We start from the raw sequence: 14,872 nt of genomic DNA, 5'->3' as shown, positions 1-14,872 counted from the left end.
CTCCTACTGCTTGCGAAGAGGAGTTAGACACATTCCAATGAACTTAAAATGGGAGGGTTTCATCATTTTGAGATGTTATATATGCTACAAGACCAAGATTCAGTTAGGCCAATCTAAAAGTAACATTTTTGCTCAAAAGTGACGTAGATCTTTATGTTGCTATAGTGACAAATAGGCAGCGTAAGGAATAAAGAGGAGGAGCTAGAAGTTTTGGCCCAGACCCAGAGCTAAGAGGACATCATTGACGTAAGTGAAACCTGGTGGGATGAGTCCTGTGGCTGGTGAGCTGTGATGGACGGTTCTGGGCTCTGCAGCAGGGATAGGCAGGGCAGGCAAGGTGGTGCTGGATGTCAGGGAGGAGTTGGATTGTGTGGCATTGGCGGTTGGCCATGACATGGTTGGTTCCTCTGAGTAAGGATGAATAGGAAAGCAAATGAAGTACATGCTGTTGTGGGGGGCTGCTATTAACAGCCCAATGGGGACAACAAGCCCCATTAATTATTCTGTTAGGAATTCAGTGATATCTCTAGGTCAGCTGCCCTTGTCTATCCTCATGGGACATTTGAACTTCCCAGGTGTTAACTGGCAATATCATATAGAGGGCACAAAGAGGTCCAAGAAATTGCTGAAGCACATTGAAGTTAACTTCTTGGTGCAGGTACTAAGGAACTCGACTAGGAAAGGTGTCCCCCTAGACTTGTTTGTAAACAGAGAAGCTCTCACAGATGAAGTGATGACTGGTGGCTGTCTTGATCACAGTGACAACCAAGTAGCTGAGTTTCAAGTTGGGCCATAGGAGAAAAATTGCCAGCAAAATTTCAACCCTGAAGATGGGAAGAGAAGACTCTGGGCTACTGTAGGAGCTAGTTTGTATGGTCCCCTAGGAATCTGCTTTGGAAGGTATTGGGGTCTGTGAATGCTGGTCACTTTTTAAGAGCTCTTTTAAGCTCTCTTATGAGAGCAGGAGCAGGCGGTTCCAAAGTGTGGGGAATCAAGCAAGCTTGACTGGGCAAGGACCTTCTTCTAGAACTTAGGCACAAAAGGAAAGTGTATGGACACTGAAAGCAAGGGCAGGCAACACAGAAGGACAAGAGAGATGCTGTTTGCCAAAGCTCAACTAGAGTTCAAGCTGGACAATACTGCAAAAGACAACAGAATGCGGGTTTAAAAATGTTAACAGCAAAAGGAGTATCAGAGATAACATGGATTCCTTGCTTGACGAGGTCAGTCACATCACAAATAGGGGTGTAGACAAAAACAGAGACAGTGAATGCCTTCTTCACCTCTGTCTTTAGCACTGGTGATGGGCCCAGGGTCCCTGAAAGTCCTGTGTTTGAATATTGTGACTAAGGGGATGATAAAATTCCAGACAACTATGCGGTTTTTGTGACTTGCTCACACAACAAGCTTTCAAGTCCATTGATGTTCCTGCTCTGGGCTCTAAATGAGGCAAGATTAATGAGGGCAAAAAAATGCATATGACCATGCAATTCAGAATCAGAACAGAGATGCAGAAAAGAGACACAGGAAGAACGTGCAGACAATTGTAAGCTCAGCTCTAGAGTCTGAGTGCTGAAAATTACAACAGAAATATTGTCCTAATATAATTCTTTTTTTAAAAAATTAAATACTTAAGATTGATTCTTTGTCTGCTGGAAGCTTAAAGAAAACAATCACCAAAATTTGATGCTGCTACAACTGTAGCTGCTACCTCCAAGCTCTGATACAGTGACACATCAGCATTTTCAGTACAGAAGTAGTCACTGTGGTTGCAGTTTTGGCTGCTACAGCAGCATCTTGGCAGGAGCGTAACCTGGATTCTTCAAATGTTTGTCAATTTTTTGACAGACTAGGTATCCCCAAGAAGGGCAAATGAAAGGGGAATCCAAATTTTCCCACTGTATGGGAGTGACATTTTCCAGGACAATTAAAAAGGCACTTAACAACTCAAGGTCTTTCCACTTGAAAAATATCAAAAGCTGTATTTTTCACACACAATAGCAGTGTGTATTTTTTTTCAGAGAAACACTTAAAAGCTTCCTTTAATATGTCAAAATTAGATATCTTAAAATATAGGATACTTACCAATTCTTCTTTGCATTGTACCGGATATACAGAAGTGCTGTCAGGACCTTCTATTCTACCTTTCACAACAAGGCAGTCAAGAAATGTAAAAATGGAAAATGAACCCCCCTAAAAAAATCTTTTCCCCATAAAATGTGTACAGACTGTGGAACTCAATGCTGCAATTCTTTGAAGTCTCTTAAGTTCTTAAGAAGTTTCCAGGAAGAATATAGAAATAATAGGAGGATCTAGAACTAAAAGTGTTAGTTAACAAAAAATGTATTGAATATAAGATAATAATTTCATTCTTTTTTAAATCATGGATTTAAGATAATTAAGAAAACTTTCCTGGGTGAGGGGAACAAATTATCCCCTACACAGCACCTAAGTAGTTTCACAGCTTCAGACTCAACTACTTGTTGGGGATTAACTTCCATGAAAAGGACACAAAAAGGGAAAGTACTGTGGGTTTGAGAAGTATTTATGTTTTGGCTATGCAAAATGCTCAGTGAGATTAAGTTCACCTGTCAATAGAATTCCTCAGTCTTCATCTGATAACAATTAAAAAAAAAACACCCAAAACTGTTTTATGCATCTTACCCTCTGGAGGACTTACCAAAATACTTGCACAGGCTACATCAATGGGCACTTCCAGTCAAGTGAAGGCACTTGGGCACCATGAAGAATCTGCAAATATGTACAGTCTCTCTCAAAAGAGATGTGCATTTGAGTTTACCACTTGCTTCACCTGTTGGCATGTATAGACACACACGTACTCCTACTCATGGATCTTGCCTTGCTGGAGCCAATATAACCCAAACTGCACTTTATAACACTATTGCACTTTCAAAAAGCAATTGATAACAACTTCAAGTGTTATTCAAAACCTTTGCCATCTCTGGAGACTTTAATTTAAAGTGAAACCAGAGCTGATTTTCAACTGAGTTCATTCTCTTCATGTGAGGCCAATATGCCTCATCTAGTTAAATGAAGCTCTACCTCCAGGATGAAACATCTGATTTCATTAAGACTTCTGAAATAATTTAATTAAGGATTCTTCCTCTTTCCACATGCCTGTAAACACACAATATTGAAGACACTAGGTGATTCTCTCATTTTAATTTTGTCCCCAGTAGCTTTCATCAACCACTCCTTGAGCTGGAAGTCTTTCTGCTGGGTCCTGCCAACAACGCCCTAATGACAGAAAAGCTACGTATGACACATGTGCTTGTCTCTGGCACGTAACCAGAATAAGAATTGGCAGCTCCAGGTCCTCAGAACACTAAAGAAGAAAAGTCCACCCAGGTCCAGCAGTTAACCTCCAGAAGGCAGTATTTCTTCTGAGGTTGTGATATCGACCTAATCGGTGAGGAAAGGCAGCAAAGTATGGATTTGACTTCAGTCCAAATCATCTCAGTTCAAAGAGATCCAAGACCAGCAAAGTGATAAGCCCACAGGCCATCCCCCTGCCTTCACTCCAGGGTTCTCTCACCTCCTGGCTTCTTATATCCCACCAACAAATTGATTGCACGGTAGAGAGCAAGAACAGGGTTAAGGGCAGTGGAGCTAGGAGGCTCCTTGGGACATTTATTGACAGGGACTATCTACAGAGTTTTCCCTTGGGAAGGCAATTAATTTACTGCAAGTTGCAAAAAAAACCACCAACCTATAACAAAGCTCAGGGAACACAAATAGGACCCCTATGCTGCAAACAGGTCTGTTTGTCTATAAAATCCTTTACTGTTGCTAGACTCCAGATGGCCCATCAAGCTCCTTTAGCTATTTTTCCCCCCAGTACATCTGTGTAAAATACAGTAGCAAGTTTCCCCTCCAAACAGTGGTGACCTTTCAGAGTTCACAACTGATATCACACCATCCTTATGCAAACTTTGAGAAATTAAGTTCCTGCCTTGTATTCCTCAGGTACAATAGGCCAAAATTTATGAATCTCTTACCTTCTTGAAAAAAAACTGAGATCCCTCTGGCAGGGAAAAAAAAAAAAAAATCTTTGTGGAAGAGACACGTTGATCACCAAAGGACTGGTTTTTCTTCCTGGCTTGGCCACTGGAGTGGTGCCCAGGAGGACTCTGCAGCACCCAGCCCTTGATCACAGCCCAGCCAGCCAACCCCAGAGAACATCTGGCTCTTCAGAACAATGCACTCCGCTCTGCCAAACATATGAAATGTCACTGCTAGAATCTACAGAAGAATCAGCTCAGCGCAAAGCATTGGTTAACATAGTAAAATAGCAAAGGAAATTACAGAAAGATTATGTTCCGTCTGCTCGCATGCGTGTTCACCTTGTACATGGGTGAAACAGCAACCAAAGAAGAAGGTGTTCATTTAATCAGTGCAACAAGTGGACTAAAAGACTGAAACTAGGTGTATCAAACACATTCAGTTAATACACAGCAGTCTGCCTGTTCGGAAATACTTCATTTTGAAGACTATTTTTCTACACTCTTAAAATAACTTTACTTACAAGCATACAATTCCCATCAATAAATATGCACAGTGATTCAATATTCTTCTTCTATGTGAAAAACAGAGTTCACATGGCCCTGATCACTCTGTTAAGTATCACACCAAAAATACCATATAGACACATATTAAATTATTTTCACTATTCTTAAAGGTGCATGCAGACATATTTAAGATGCACACAGAAATATCTGATATTTAAAAAGTGTTCCCCAGGCATTTGCACCGTAAGTACTCTAAGTTTTCTTGCCTGCAAAAGAACTGTTTCAGAACCTACAAAATAAATAATATTTGCAATATATACATCGAACAAACCAATTCCTGTCTGAAAGTGGCAGCTGAACCTATGAACACAGAGGCCAGAAGGGAAGCGAGAGCCCACAAGCAGGTGGTGTAGCTGCTGGAGACCTGAACTGAGCAAGAGGTCCCTGCAGGCAGAAACGCACTTTCTGATACTCAAGTGCCGGGCGATCTGCTCACTGGGTACTGAGGGCATGTTCGTTCCGAACAGCTCTCAGACATCAAGCCCTAACAAGAACAAATGGAACTAATAGTTTAAGAATTGAAAAGAATGAAAAAAAAAAGTGAAAGAATGAAAATTAATGAAAAGAATAGTTCAGGTTTATGCACGCCTGGAAGGATGAAAGACCTGAAAGCTATGGTATTAAGTACACAGTACAGAGTCCATCTGGAACATGAATATTTAAGGAGCATTTCACTGCAAGTGAAGAGACACCTTACTAGCAACAATGGAGAGGACCTCGTTTGGCAAAGTGACATACGTGATACATTTAGCAGCTGCCAGCTGACTCAGGCAGAGAAAGATAACAGGGGAGGTCCATGATGAGAAGCGGAACAGTACAATATGTTTTTGAGCTTGTGACTGATCCAGGGCTGATCTTCAGCCTCCCTGACAATGTCAGGACCTGAGAAGAAATCAGATTGCCAGGAGACCTGAACTTATCCTTGCCCAATTCAATTTCTGCAGGCTGCACTCAACCTAAAAGAAGGCTCCGACTCTGACACCGCACTCACCATTGTTTGCCTCCAAAATCCTGCAAGAGGATTTCTGAGCTTAAAACCAGTCCAGCAAGCTGTGGTGCGCTCCGCAGGTCAAGCCAATATTGCCACATGTAGGAAAAAAAGAAAAGCATGAAAAAGATTGCCTCATTTTTGGCAAGCACACAGTGGACAGAAATGATCACCTCAAGCACTGCGAGCTAAGGGGAATTAACAATCTGTCCACAGCCTGCTGCAAAGCACTCTGAAAAGCAAATGAGATTATTAAGTTCAATTTGAAGCCGTTACATAGTTACAAGTCAGTTGCCAGAAACAACAGTATTAAATTGAAAAAGAAGCTCCAAGCACTGGAAATTTGTAAGGCAGTCCAGGGTTTATTGTGAGGAGAAAGGAAACTTGACACGCTGGTGAGTGAACAATCATCAATATTCATGAAGAAAACATTTGTAGCAGTGTTGGGAAAAACAGTACCTTACCTTTACTGGATAAAGGATGAGAATACTTGCTCATCACTGCAGCAGGGAGGCAGAACTTCAAGTGCTTATATAACCCCCAAAGACCTGTTTTAAGATAAGTCAACAATAAGATTGTGTCCTACAAAGCATCATCCTCCAAATATTTTCCTCCTAGGATGACCACTTGATTTGGTTAAAAAAATTGGAAGCATGAATATCGACAACTGGAACCTTGGGAAAGAGCCAGATGAAACAAACCAAGGCAAGTTTCTTACAGCTGGAACTATATTAAATATCAAAGCACCAACTGAAAATATGTGTGATTAGTGCACCTAAATTTAGAGCAGGTCTACAATATAGCACAGGTTTCTGGTAAACAAAGATCAGATTTTCTCAGATCAAGGAGGGGGTTGTTGTGGTGCTGAAAGCTGCTGTCAGAGGAGATAGGGTTTTATGGATATATATGAGGTAGATAAAACTTCATAGAAAACTGTCTGATATTTGATTCTAGGTTTCGCTGCTGGGGACATTGGTCACTTCAGACAGCAGCCATCACACACACACCATCTTGCCACTCCAGAGGAACTTGTTTTGGGAGATAAGGTAACACCATCCCCAGTGTTGGGGCAGAAGGAGTAACTGAGGATAGGAATCCTGCCCCCCTGGAAGGCCTCAGGCAACAACCAAAGTCAAATATCTCAGGTCAGAAGACTGCTACAAAAAAAAAGACAAAAATATTTCAGTTGCAAGCCCAGGCAGCCACATTAAGCAGCTCACAATTTATGTGAATTCCAATAATAGACCCAGATGGAAGCTCAGAAGCTTGTGTGGTACCACAACAGACTGTGGAAGTCAGGTTTACCACATCCACCTTTTCTCAGCAACAGGGACCACCACCCTCAGGAGCCTACCTACCCCTCATTCAAAGCCCCAAGATAACGATTTTACTTAGAATCATAGAATCACCAGGTTGGAAGAGACCCACCGGATCATCGAGTCCAACCATTCCTATCAAACACTAAACCATGCCCCTTAGCACCTCGTCCACCCGTGCCTTAAACACCTCCAGGGAAGGTGAATCAACCACCTCCCTGGGCAGCCTGTTCCAGTGCCTAATGACCCTTTCTGTGAAGAATTTTTTCCTAATATCCAGCCTAAATCTCCCCTGGTGGAGCTTGAGGCCATTCCCTCTTGTCCTGTCCCCTGTCACTTGGGAGAAGAGGCCAGCACCCTCCTCTCTACAACCTCCTTTCAGGTAGTTATAGAGAGCAATGAGGTCTCCCCTCAGCCTCCTCTGCCTTTGCGTTGTACAATATTTTCTTCCTTATAAGAAAACACAGGAGACAGGGCAAGGAGAGAGGAAAAAGGTCAGCAAACATACATATCCTGCCTATTAGAAAGAGACAACACTTTTGCACTCCTCTGCCAAACCTCTCAGGCAAAATCATTCGTAGTCTGATGGAAACGCTGCCTGACGGAGCTCAGGTATCAACCCAATGCAAAGAGGTGAAGGAAAATTTCACCAAAAACACTGCTCAGAGGAGCAATAATGCAAGTTTATTTGGTTGCTGGTGGTTAGGCTTTTACTGGGAAGTTAGCTACTCTCAGTGACTCTTGAGACTGAAATACTCCAAATACTCCCATAATCACTCTTTCTTTTTAGCTAGAACTAGATAAAAAAGCATGAAATACCAAAAAACCCCAGAAACACAGCCAAATAAAAACACAGCCATTGCACTACAGATTATTTCCATATGAAGTCTTAATTTCAAACAGATGATGATCATTATATGAAGCAAACAAGAGTAAAAAATACTGAGTAATGGACTCTGAAATGCAATTATTTTAAACAACCTACTTAAATAACAGCTATTGCACTAAATTCACACATCAGCATTTAAGAAAGCAAAAGCACAAAGACTCACACTTTTCAGTGCAGCCTGAAGTGCACTGGAGGCTGATGGCACAGCGCGTGCTCTGCTCCTCCCCTTTCGCTTTTCCCTGTTGAATTCTGGTATCAACCAAACACAACTCAAACTTTCTGCAGCAAAAGCCTGATTAGACTTTAGAAAAAGTAAGACTTTTGGTCTGAAACAGTTTCCCTACCTTATCTCTGTCACATGATGCAGTTGTGAGAGGATAAAATTTAGAGACCAGATGAACTTCCATTATATTGTACCGTAGTAGAAAATGAATGTTCTCCTCTGAGGTCTTCATTTACAGAATCACACAGAATCACTTGGTTGGAAAAGACCTCCAGGATCATTGAGTCCAACCATCTAGTCTTAGCTTACATGCTTAGAGCAGTATTATTATTCTTAAGTTAAAAGCAGACCACGTTATTTTATTTGAATCCTCTTCCTTTCTCTCTCTTCAGCATTCCTCGTGTATTGGAAATAATTGAAAACTTACTTGCCTTCTTCAGCTGAGCAATACAAAACGATATGATCTTGAAAGATTTGCTTTTTCATTCTTCGTACTCCTTTGATGTTTTTTTTGGGGGGAGGGAAAGTGATTTGAGCTGAGTACTTTGGTCAGGGCTAATTTTGTGTTTACTTCAGAACTTTAAGCCAGCAATGACAAAGTCTGACAGAACAGCTGGTAATTACTGCTAACCCTACAGATCCTAAAATTTCAAATCACAGAATTTACAACATTATCTAGGCATATGGAAGAGGTTTTTAATTTCTTTCATAGGATTTTACATCTGCCTCTGCCCTTGTACAATTGTACTTATAGTAACTGATGCACCTGGCTAAACAGCAACAAAAGGGGTGCCAAATATTGATCCAACACACACACAATTCAAATCTGTTTAAAGCAATTATAGAATAGTTTTCTCTAAGATTCGATCACTTATTGCTATGCAAAACACATTTCTTGCAATGCCCAGAAGTTTCCTGAAAGGCTTTCATTACACAGATGAAAAAAGACTGCACATCTTGGGAGAAAATCACAATGCAGCTCACAAGCGAGGAGATCACTAAAGAAAGAGAGCTGCTTTTGATTAGTCCAGATTTGCTCTACACAGGTAATAATAGCTGGGCCAAACCCATGCTGATGGCTAGCAGCACTCCTTACAGCACCAAAAGAGCATTTCTTATAATTTTCTTCACATCTTTCAAATTTTGTCAGAATCAAAATTCTCACAGGCACTTTAAGCATCATCTGGACTCGACACTGGCATCAACATATTTTGTTTTCCCACCGGTTTTAAACTGTCACTTTGGAAAGCGCCACAAGAAGCCATTTAGACCAAGACGGTGGCAGGAGACAAGTAGCCAATGGCAGCCACAGCTCACCAGGGCCGTGTTAGCGCTGGTGTAGCCGCATCTGCCGTAGTGATTGAGTCAAAAAGGCAGTCAATGAAACCACAGATACAAATCCTCCCTTCGAACAGAGCTCCAGCTTTAGATATATGATACCTTGCAGTGAGGAATAAAATTAGATAATGTCAGAGTAGATATACCCAGTGTAGGGACAGTTTTGAAATGTAATGGTGTCTCAGGTCCGTGGTTTGAGGTCAGAAAGAGAAGAGTGGGTGGTTGCTCTGATTTGGTGAGAGGAAAAGCACATGAAGCAACTGACTGTAACAGCGTAAACAGTGGGAGACAAAATTGCAAGCAAGGAAAGCAGAGAGTAATGGAAGAACAGCAAGACACCACACCTGCTTTCCTCCTGCTCTGACCCAAGATTAAGCCTCTGATGTAACCACAGGGTTACATTTTTGGCACTGGAGACAAGGGGAAAGGTGAGGGGGGAAGAATGAAAAGACATGTTGCAATGCCAAGAAAATGGGACTAGTCCCAAAAAAGGAAACTGAGCTCTTTTAGCTGTAATCATCTTGAAAATACTTTGCCAATTCTTTGCAAAATAATGTGTTGTGTATCCTTCTTTAAAAGTAAATATTTCAAATTATTCAGCTATGGAAATGTTTTTGTATGTTTGTTTGGGTTTTTTCCTTTAAAAGATTGCTTTATGTGCTATTTTTTAATTCCCATGAACTAGATACCCATGCTGACAGCTGCAGAATCCTGCCTGGCTTGGCTTTCTGTGCAATTCAGTGGAGATATTTAAGACTGAACAGTGTTTTAGATTCTCTTTCCCCTACCTGCATCCTCCCTTCCCACAAAGAGAAGGTAACAATCATTTTCCCTTTGACTGTTAAGCAAAGCTTCCTTTTCTTTGAAAATTACCCTATTTTACAAATGTGGGGAAAAAGAGAGAAAGATGAGCACTATCTTTTCAATGAGAAGAGACGGATGGCTTTTGTGGGCTCTCTCTTTTGTGAATGAAAATTGAACAAGGCACGGAGCAACTTACAACGGCCATTCTGACAAAGCCACCACTGTTTTTCAAATAAAGTCCCTGTTACTGAAATTCTAGTCCTGGGGCTGGTGATGCTTTGACCCTTAGAAATTCTGACACTCCCCACAGCCTTGGCATGCCCATGTTTTTCAGGATATCCAGAAGCCCCTCCTGTGAAGCAGACACGAGTGACACTATGAGAGTGACACGAAGTCACTACAGGCAAGCCTTCAGGGTGATACTTCTTCTAGATGCAGGTTCTGGCTCTCCTAACTTTAAGAAAAATACTTTATTTTTCTAGGTCTCAACTATATGTATTGATAGTTAGCTATTTGAACCAACAGAATGACTCCTGAGAAAGCACACCTTGCCCCTGTGCTGATCCTAAACATTTCCCATGTAGGGTGACTGCATATACAGTAAAACTGGTTAAGAACTGGTTTTGGACTTCAAAAATAATAATAAAAAAATATATTGCTTTCAGTAAGTAGAGGAGCATTAGAAACTGATCTTTGAGACATTCAGAGGAGCAACACATTCAATTGTTCAAGGGTTTTTTTTTTTTTACTATTTCCCTAACCATTAGAAATCATTAAAACAGAGTAAGGTCATTAGCAGGGCTGGAATTTTTATTTCGCTAGTTTTTGTTGTTGGTTTTGTTTGTTCGTTTGATGTGCCAGCAAGGTACAAGTCTGTTCCAAGTCACATTTACCCCATTACCTCTTAATCCAAACCCCATCAGCTAGAATATAAGCTCCTATTCCTTCTCTCCTTTATTATATACAGCTGTACTAAATCTATTTTAGCTAGTTAACATTCCTAGTCCAGGCATAGCTTAAAAAAAACTAAGTTGAAATTTACAGTCATCAAGCTATATCCACAGGATGCAGGAACACTCACTTCATTCGCCTTTTGCAACAGCTTAGTTTTCAATAAGCTTCATGCTCTGAATTATCAAGATAGTTTGAAGTCAAGGCTCACTTCATCAGTTTTAGAAAAAGGAGCATACTCAAGTTTGCATTAGAGTGAAATTACCTCTAACTGGAATTCTCCAAGTTGCAGAGTTTACTTGCACATTCTTGGTTATACGTGTACCACGATTCTTTATTTCTAGTATCCATAACAGGGAAAGAAACTCTTTTGCTTTTCATATTTTGGGACACACATGTGCCTAGCACCAAAGCTCCTTCTCAGCCGCTTGACTAATTGTCACAGTTTGTAAGGACCTTATGGGAAGGAGGAAAAAGGGAGGAAAAGAAGCATACCTGAATTAATTCCACTTGTGGGTTTTTAAATATTCCATTATGAAAACAAAGATGTATGGCGTCACCTACGGTGCCAAAACAAAGTGCTTGACGCATTGATAATTAATAATTTCTTAGAGGGTTTCCTTTCACAAACAGCAACTTCAGAAATACCTTACAAAGCTGTATCAGCCCTAGGTGCTCAGATCGTCTACTTGAGAAGCGGTAGGAAGAACACTTGATACGATCCCAACTGCAGTGAAATACTCTGCAAAAGAGGGCATTTCATATTCTCAAAGCAACAAATACTGTATGTGTAGCTTTGCCAAATAACGTTACAAACAAACTTGGGTGGATCATCTAAAGAATCTCATACCATTAGGAAAGACAAAACTGTCTGTGTTAATACTGTGAAGCACGGTTTTCAAGGCGAGCAGTTTAATGAAAATCCCAGGTACCTTAATCTCATAATTAAAGTGGAACTTTGGTTACAGGAAGAAATTTAAGATGAACTACTGCATCTCAGAAAGGCTGGATGCAGTTATGGGTATCACTATCCACAACGACTTTCATCAGTTCTGCATTTCTGCCAGAATTTGTCCTTCTTACTGATATCTTCACAGTCAAGTTCCATCAGAGTAGGATTCATCTAACTATCTCATGGAGCTGCAATATTACAAAATGCTAATACAGCAAACGATAGTAAACAAAAAATCCCTCAAAACAGACAAAACCTTTACAACATTGATGTCTGCAAAACTGAAAGACAAACCAGTCTCCTCTAGTTCCCACTACTCTAACCAGTAATATTGAAGACAACAGTCTAAAAATCATACATAGGTATAAACTGTATAATCCTTTTTCCCATTGATGAGAATATCTCACAAGGCGGAAGGGATGTCTGCTCCTACAAGGGTTGTCTCACGCCCATGCCCAAGATCAAGCACAAGAGAATTGTTAGGCACAGTGCTCCACGGTTCTCTGTTGGAAGGTCTGGGAGAAGGGATAGCATCACTGAATAGCTTTGAGAGAGCAATAAAGACATTCCCACTAGCACTGCTGTCCCTAATACACAAAACACTTTAATATTACCTCATTGCCATCATTACCATGAGTGCAGTTCTGTCCTCTCTTTGAAAAATGATGGAAATTTGTACATCAGCCTTTCCGGCTCTACAGCCAGACTCACATCTAACCCATCTCTTTTTTATTAATTTCCCACACATCACTGACAGGATGAGAACAATTAATGTGTCTTGCTGATGTCCAAGTTAAACATATAATTAACAAGCAGACTCAAATGGCCCCATTTCTGGAAGAGAGTCCATTACACGTTTGTCTGATATTTCCTACCCAAGATACAGGAACTTGAACCAATTCAAACCGCACATAAGAATATTCAGTGTATGCAGTAAGTGAAACAAGTTAATCTGAGGCTCAGTGCACCAATATAGTTGGTCAACTGCTTCTACATCAAAACACAACATTTTGTGTGTTGTGGATATTACACCAGCTGGTTACAATGTGTTGACAGCTGCACCTAGCAACCCAGCAAGTATTGATGAAACACCATGAAAAAGGCATTGCCTGTTCACTCTTCAGGATAATGTGGCCTCCTCTCCTTTTCTTGCGACAAGATGGTTCTGCCTTAAATAAATGATGTTCATAGGTGTCCAATTCTGGAGCACTTGGCTCAATAAAGGCGAGGACCTGTTGGAGCAGGTCCAGCGGAGGGTCTGGAAGGTGATCAGAGGGATAGTGCACCTCTCTTACGAAGCCAGACTGAGAGAGTTGAGGTTGCTCAGCCTGAAGAAGGCTCCATGGAAACCTTACCGTGGCCTTTCAGTACTTAACAGGAGGCCTAGAAAAAAGATGACAAACTTTTTAGCAAGGCCTGTTGCAACAGGACAAGGGTTAACAGCTTTAAACTGAAAGAACGTAGATTTAACCAGATATATGTAAGGAATTCTTCACTATGAGGGTGAAGCTCCATCCCTGGAAACCTTTAAGGTCAAGCTGGATGGGGTTCTGAGCTACCTAATCTAGTCAAAGATGTCTCTGCTCACTGTAGGAGGGTTAGACTAGATGACATTTATAGGCCCCTTCCAAGCCAAATCAGTCTATGATACAAAAGCATTTTAACTAGCAATCTGGCCACTTTACTATCAAATCAGCTTAAACACCAAAAAAAGAAAACAATTCAGTCAGTAGTTTGTGACCTTTAAAATGAAACCGTCATCCACCCAAGCTGTTGCAGGTCTGCAATCTTCAGGCACCTGTCATGGAGATCAGTTGAAGGGAAGGTGGACACCACCACCCGATGACGTGTTGCAAGGTGGCAGATGCAGATGCGCTCACTGGCTTCCAACAACAACCACAGAGCAGACCAGGTGTGTTCAGCTGGAGTGAACCACTAGGTCTAAAATGCCTATGCACAAAAAGAGTTGAAGTGTTATCTCTAGTCACTGTTTTGACAAAGGCAAAAAATCCCTTCTCTACTGACAAAGCGTTGGGGGGTGTGGCATGGCTGCTGAGGGGCATGGTTTAGTGTTTGATAGGAATGGTTGGACTCGATGATCCAGTGGGTCTTTTCCAACTTGGTTTCTATGATTCTATGATTTTTGGGAACATTAAGAAAATTTATTTCTTTTCAGTGATGTCAGTGATTGCTTAAGATCACCCCAACGTTTGTCAAATCTGATTGCAGGAATGAACTGAGTTAATGGATTATACTCAAATGGTCTCTGAAACTTTCATGAGGCTGGAAAAATCACTGATCCAATTGGACTGAAGCATCAGAGAAACAAAACACATCTTAGAGGACTGATCTTGACACATTAAAGACACTCAGTCTCTGGCAAGTTCTTAGCCAGAAAAAACAGACCTTTGGGGTCTGGTTTCTACAAAACCCATGACTCAAAAGAAGATGCAGTTTCCTTGAAGATGTGTTTCAGCACTGTTGCATGGGGTTGAAACACACTTTAAAACAAGAATACAGAATCACAGAATCACTAGGTTGAAAAAACCCACAGTATCATCAAGTCCAACCATTCCTATCAACCACTAAACCATGCCCCTCAGCACCTCATCTGCCCATCTTTTAAACACCTCCAAGGATGGTGACTCAACCACCTCCCTGGGCAGCCTGTTCCAGTGCCCAATGAGCCTCTCTGTGAAAATTTTTTTCTGATGTCACAGAATCATAGAATCACCAGGTTGGAAGAGACCCACCAGATCTAGTCCAACCATTCCTATCAAACACTAAACCATGCCCCTCAGCACCTCGTCCACCTGTGCCTT

The sequence above is a fragment of the Phaenicophaeus curvirostris genome, chromosome 3, assembly GCF_032191515.1.
Source record: "Phaenicophaeus curvirostris isolate KB17595 chromosome 3, BPBGC_Pcur_1.0, whole genome shotgun sequence".
NCBI classification, from domain to species: domain Eukaryota; kingdom Metazoa; phylum Chordata; class Aves; order Cuculiformes; family Cuculidae; genus Phaenicophaeus; species Phaenicophaeus curvirostris.
The sequence above is the reverse complement of the archived record's forward strand: the minus strand, read 5'-3'. Positions refer to the sequence as shown.